The sequence below is a fragment of the Engraulis encrasicolus genome, chromosome 10, assembly GCF_034702125.1.
Source record: "Engraulis encrasicolus isolate BLACKSEA-1 chromosome 10, IST_EnEncr_1.0, whole genome shotgun sequence".
Taxonomy (NCBI): Eukaryota; Metazoa; Chordata; class Actinopteri; order Clupeiformes; family Engraulidae; genus Engraulis; species Engraulis encrasicolus.
This window is the reverse complement of record NC_085866.1, coordinates 36230338-36237383: the sequence shown is the minus strand read 5'-3', so window position 1 is coordinate 36237383 and position 7046 is coordinate 36230338. Positions and strand designations below refer to the sequence as shown.

The 7046-nt window shown below is 41.2% G+C and overlaps 1 long non-coding RNA gene across 1 annotated transcript; it reads left to right on the top strand.

Moving 5' to 3' along the window:
• Positions 1-1055: 1055 nt before the first annotated feature.
• LOC134456214 (uncharacterized) lies at positions 1056-4170 on the top strand. The gene is made up of 4 exons (XR_010036263.1): positions 1056-1205; positions 1994-2076; positions 2654-2752; positions 3993-4170. It is a non-coding gene; the product is annotated as an uncharacterized LOC134456214 (long non-coding RNA).
• Positions 4171-7046: the final 2876 nt, after the last annotated feature.

Below are 7046 nucleotides of genomic sequence, written 5' to 3'. Positions count from 1 at the left end.
GCTTGTGTTGTGCCATGGCTTATATGGTGATGACGTTTGAGATTGTAAATTTACGGGCCACAGATGTGTCTATGGTAAGGCCGACCTGACGAGATAGCTGCCTACTGAGGTTTGATTGGATATGGACATTGTTTATTTCAGAAGGAAAATGTTTGGAGTGGAATTGTTTGGAAGACAATCTTGGGACAATTTTGCTCTTTGGGTCTTTGTGCCAACCATGCCAGCTATCGTAGGGTGCTCTGGGAACTTCTTAGATCTGTTTACTGTATGTACACAGTGTTTCCCACAGAAATTTTGGAAACTATGGGGGCAGCTGGGATTTTTTTTTCCGAGGGGGGGTGTAGTACATTTATATATTTTTAAAAAAAATGCAGTACAGTGAATAATTTCTGTTTACAACACAGTTTCATTCGTCCCTCATGCAGGGGTCTATGTAATGAAAAAAATAATAAAACAAAATAGGAGTAGAGATCAGAATTTAAGAGTACTGTGAAATTGTTAACACATAGACAAAAAGGGTCTAAGAGGGTAGATTATGCCTTTTCCCCACAAACACACAGGCGTACACATTCTACGGCTGAAGGCTGAACAACATATTACACATTTATGTCTATATTCACATTCATTTCTATATACAGCTCAATGTCTCCTCTGCCATGTCAATGAAGGCCTGTCACCTAACTCATTACAACTGTAAAACAAAGCCTGGGGAGTGTTAGTAAACTCATCCCAACTGTCCCTTTTTTTATTGCTCCCAAACCCAAATTAACTACAACAACTTGACTAGGCTTTTGATCCCTCTGTCTTTCAAACACTTGTAGTTTTCTCTATAGGATGTATTTACTCCAGGAGGAAAATGCGAAGGAAATCGTAATTCAAATCGTTTTTAACAAAAAAGGAAATCGTAAAAAAAAAAAAAAAAGTAAAAAAAAAAAAAAAAAAATTTTTTTTTTTTTTTTACATTTTCGGAAACTATGGCGGCCAAATTTAAACTATGGCGGGCCGCCATAGTTTCCTCAATGTATGGGAAACACTGGTACACTTACTGAAATAAGCATTTTGTTTACATAAAATCCCTTGTCATTTCACCACTAGGTTTGAAACCCAGACAGCACGAAGCATCTTGCCGACGTCAAAATCAGATCAACAGACAGGGACATCAGCCTTCTCTTGGGAATAGGCCAGATATGCCATAACAAGAAATGGTAAGTCTATCACTACATAAGATCCATAACAAAATACTCCTAATTAAATCTTAAATGTGACCTGGTGGTATTATTGCGTGAATGCTTATGTTGCACACTTAATGAATAAGGTCCTCAAGTGTGTAGAGTTTTGCTGAGTTCGTTGTTTATTTACATTTTCCTCAGCATAACTGTACAGCTGACACCGCTGCCTTTAGGCTAGTGACAATGGGCCCAAAAAGGCCTTCGTTTTCGAGATACCCCAACCGGAGGTAGAACAAAACCCAATAATGTTTTTCCTCATCTCTAGGGTGTCCCATACATGAAAATGATTCTTGGCCAAAGTGATTTTAATGCTAAGCCTAAACATTTTACACATTTTCATATGCACCTCCAAACAAAAAAAGCACCCAAAATGTGACTTCTCTTGGGTTTTGTTCTACCTCCGGTTGGGGTGTCTCCAAATTTTGAGGCCATTGTCACTGGCCTACTTCTGTATCATAACAAAGCCTGTCACTTCCACGTTTCGTTCTTTATGTGACCGAAGTCACTGGCTACTGCACCAGAGAGGGTCTCTGCACTCATTGCTGGTCCTATAATGCCATCTATTGGCGAAAACGTGCAACAGCATAATTAAACTAAAAGACAACTTCTGACAGGACAACAAAAAGACAGGGAGTGAGAATAAGGGAATAACAAAAAGCCGAAAATGGGGGGTCCACTACACTTGCATACCTGATTGTGATGCTGTCACTCATTTTCTAGTCTATATCTTGGACTGAAAAAGGATTACATTATTATGTTTTCAGGTGTTTTGCCCCTGCGGTTGTGAAGAGGATGCTGTGGAGGTGGCAGCATGAACGTGTCACACAGACATTGGCTAAACTACTCGGTAGGTACAACGAAATAAAAGAAACCACCCCCTCAACCCTGTTTATGCTGCACTGTACCTATTATAACCAGTTTTTATATAGACCATTATTTGAAATACTATGAGAGCCTTTCTGTTAGGAAACTGTACAGCAGGGATGGGCAACTGGAGGCTCGGGCGCCACATGCAGCCCAACTTCTCACTTTTAAAAAAGAAAAAGGACAGTTTTTAACCCCCTATAAATCAATAGTGTAAGCATTCATGTAAAAATAAAGAAAAAGTGAAGTATCCTTTTGTAAATTCTCTCAAGTGCGTGGTGATGTGGCCCACTGATTGTAGTAATTAAAAATGTTGGCCCACCTTATAATGAAAGTTGCCCACCCCTGCTGTACAGCCTACATCACTTGTACATGTCCTTACCAAATAGGACACTAGCTAGCTAAATGTAACTAATATGGCATTGTGAAAGTTGTATGCCTAAATGTAAACCATAATATTAAATTGTGATGGACAGAATTCAACTAAACCAACATATTACATTGTGAATGTAGTTGCACAGTGATACTGAGACCGACTTATTCCTGTCTTTATTTGCCAGGCTTCTACACTTGCCCTCAGAGTTCACATATGGTGAAGTGCACAGGTGTCCAGTCAGGTTCAGACTGATGCTGGTAACAAGAGGAAAACATGCTAATTGGTAAGTGAGATCCCTGCTCAACAAAAATCCACACAGCACAACAAGTAAGCCAAGTTTGTGGTATCAAATGTAAAATGGAAGTTTCATCAAAAAGTTGTAGAACACATCTGAATAAATTGCAGGCCATCAAAGTTGTGAATGGGCAGGGAAAACACAACCAGTAGGCTTATGAATTACTTTGACTCAGCACAGCACAGCAGATGCGATGCTACCATTCCTTGGGAATATGACACAGAGGTCTACTATTCCATTGTAAATATTGACTGGAAATGTTCATGTTTCAACTGTTTAAAAACATTGGACTCAGGGGAAAAAATCTCTAGGTGTATATAAGTGAAAGCCCACCTTTGCCATTGTGACACAGCACACAAGTAGTGAAAAAAGTGAAAGCCCATTGGGAAACTCCAACTCCCATTGTCATTGTGACACAGCACTCCACCGCACACAAGTGAACACTGCACACTGCGAAATTGCATTTATGCCTCACCCGTGCAAGGGGGCAGCCCTCAGTGGCGCCCCATGGGGAGCAGTGCGGTGGGACGGTACCATGCTCAGGGTACCTCAGTCATGGAGGAGGATGGGGAAGAGCACTGGTTGAGTACTCCCCCCACCAACCTGGCGGGTCGGGAGTCGAACCGGCAACCTCTGGGATGCAAGTCTGACGCCCTAACCGCTCACCCATGACTGCCCATAGAAGTATACACTGCACACAACAAAATTGCATTTTATGCCTCACCTGTGCAAGGGTGCAGCCTACATTGGCATCCCAAGGGAGCAGTATGTTGCAGTGTGGCGGGAAGGTACCATGCGTGGGGTACCTCAGTCATGGAGGATGGAGGAGAGAGCACTGGTTAATTACTCCCCCCACCAACCTGGCGGGCTGGGAGATGAACCAGCAACCTTTGGGGGCGGTAAAAACCTAACTTGCTCAGCCTCTGAGGCACATAAAAATGTGAAATTAGTTGCATTTAAAAGCCAAGACCATCATCTTGCATGAGAATGGACAGTCTGCATATTGGAATGCACCCATGTCACTTCAGGCGCCTTGGACAATGCATCGTGTATGCAGCATCAGGCTAAAATGGGTTAATAACACACACACACACACACACACACACACACACACACACACACACACACACACACACACACACACACACACACACACACACACACACACACACACACACACACACATGCATGCACACTCCTCTAATCTTCTCTCTTTGCCAAACTTTAGATGACCTTTCCAGCATGTCCAACTCATCAGCATCAGGGGAGGAGAGTCGGTGAAGGTGGTGCACCATCCAGGACCAGTCATGGGCCACCAACACCTCTGCAAAATCTGCACTTCTTGTGAACCCTCTAGAAGACACTACAACCACAAAACTGCTAATAAACCATCACATACTACATCACATCATGGTTCTCCATGTGTTACTGCACCCTCGGCACAAGTTCTTTGCTAGATTGCCATCTGGCAGATGCATCAGGACAGAAATGTAGCTACTATTTGTGATTATACAGTCCCAGGAAAAAGTTTGTACACCCTTTGAAATTTCTTACATTTCTGTCAAAATTGATCGTAAAACATGGTCTGATCTTCCCGGAAATCTCAAGAAGGAACAATTAGAGTCGGCTTTAACTAATTCCACCCAAACATTTACATGTTATCATAGTTTTATTGGCCATAAGGCTATAACATTCACAGGAGAGCAAGGCATAAGTAAGTACACCCTTGCATTAAATAGGTTTTAACCCTCAATTAGTTGCAATATCCTCGACCAGACTTGTCCTGTAGTTGCAGATCAGATTAACAAAACAATCTGGATGTGTCTTGTCTCCCTATTCTTTAGAGAACTGCCTCTCGTCAGCAAGGTTTCTGGGATGTCTGGAGTGAAAAGCTTTCTTGACCTCATGCCATATAATCTGAAATGTTTTTTTTTTGTCAGGGCTTTGACTAGCCTGGGAACTCCCATACTGCCTTTAGTTCTACACAATCGTTTCGATCTGAAAGACAGTATGGCGAGGATGACTCATAACGTACAAGATCATGGGATCTGTGTCATAATGGCCAAGCATTCCGACCTTAACAGTTTCTCTGCCCAATCAGAGAGCAGGGCAGTGTGTCATAATAGCCAAGTATTCCGGCCCCATATGGAATTACAATAGGCAACTCCCCAGACCTAATCTCACTTGTGATTAGGTCTGGTGTTAACCAGGCAAGGCTTTGACTGGGCTATTCCAGAATGTGTACTTCATTGTTATGAAGCCATTCTAAAGTCAATTGCCTCTAAAATATGGGTTGTTGTCACATTTCAGCACCCATCCTCTTGTGTGCTTCAACTGTGTGACAGACTTACTCACATATTTTTTCTGTAAAATATCACAATAAACTTGAGTTCATTGTTCCACTGATAACAGCAAACTGTCAAGGGCTTGAGGCAGCAAGGTAGCCGCATATAATGATGCTCCCGTCACCATACTCAGAAGTGGAAATGTAACCAACAATAGCTAAAAATGGGGTTCATTCTGTCAATCTAAAATGAACGGGGTTTCTGTCCAAAAAAAATATTGCTGCACCTTTGAGGTTTGCAAAAAAGCATTTATATGCTTCATAATTACTGCTAAATATTCTGGAGACCAACGTTGAAACCAAAGTTGAATTGTTCAGGGGAACACACAATGTCATGTTTTGAGGAGAACTGGAGAACCACACCTTCACCAAAACATCATCTCCACTTTTGAGTATGGTGGCGGGAACATCATTATATGAGGTTACCTTGGTGCCTCAGGCCCTTGTCAGTTTGCTATTATCAGTGGAACAATGAACTCAAAAGTTTATTGAGATATTTTACAGAAAAAATGTGAGGTAGTCTGTCACACAGTTGAAGCACACAGGAGGATGGGTGCTGAAATGGGACAACAACCCATATTTTAGAGGCAATTGACTTTAGAATTGTTTCATAACAGTGAAATACACATTCTGGAATAGCCCGGTCAAAGCTCTGACAAAAAAACATTTGAGATGATATGGCATGAGGTCAAGAAAGCTATTCACTCAAACATCCCAGAAACCTTGCTGAAGAAGGGCAGTTTTCTAAAGAAGAGGGAGACAAAATGCATCCAGATTGTTTTGTTAATCTGATCTGCAACTACAGGATACATCTGGTTGAGGTTATTGTGACTAACTTAGGGTTAAAACCTATTGAATGCAAGGGTGTACTTACTTATGCCTTGCTGTCCTGTGACTGCTTACATCTTATGGCCAATGAAAATATGAAAACTTGTAAATGTTTGGGTTGAATTAGTTAAAGCAGACTCTGGTTGTTCCTTCTTGTGATTTCCGGGAAGATCAGACCATGTTTTATGACCAATTTTGACAGAAAGGTAAGAAATGTCAAAGGGTGTACAAACTTTTTCCTGGGACTGTATCTCCCCACACTCTTTCTTGCTTTGTATGGCAGTGTGTCTCTGTGTGTGTCAGAATGGAAGGTGTCGCACCATTGAAGTCAATGGGCAGTGGCATTGCATGAGGGATATAGAAGTCCAGATATCCTTGATGCTTTGGTGCCAGCTGTTTTTTGTTTTTTTGTTTTTTTTTATCTGGTCACCCACACTTCCCTCTTCATTATGTCCTATAGATTTCCATACCACGTTTTGGTGCTTTGGTGGTACGGACATTCTAACTCACCAGAAAAAAGAAAAAAATGAAAATGAATGGAGGGTTATGTCTGGTGATTTCTGGCAAATTAGAATGCCCATAACATCAAAGTGGCACTGGATTACTCAACCATTTGCCTCTTAAAAGATAGCTTCTGCCAATTTCAATATGCTGTTGTATACCTCATGCTACCCTTGACTTGTCAGTACCCGGTGATGCTGGCATTTTTTTGACTCAGCTCTTTCTGAGATTTGAGCTATTCTAATAGGGGCAGACTTTGATTGCATTAAAAACCTTCTTAACATAGGTCTAATCCAAATACTATCCCAAAAGGTATCACTGTCTGTTTGCTAGTTGTCTGCTGATGTTGCATAACCTTTTGAATGTTATTGGGAATAAATGAAGATGTTTTTTTGAAATGTAAACAAACGTTTGTCCCCATTACAATGACATGGGTATGTGGAAGAGCTGTCCCTTACTCATGCACCTGTTTAACAAAATGTTATTTTTATTCAAGTATGCATCGTGTCTAGGGGTATGCAGTGTTTTTGTTATATAAATGGCACATTACTTTATACTGTAGGCCTAAGTTATTTCAGATTATTTAAAATGGCATCTGGGAATTCCAAA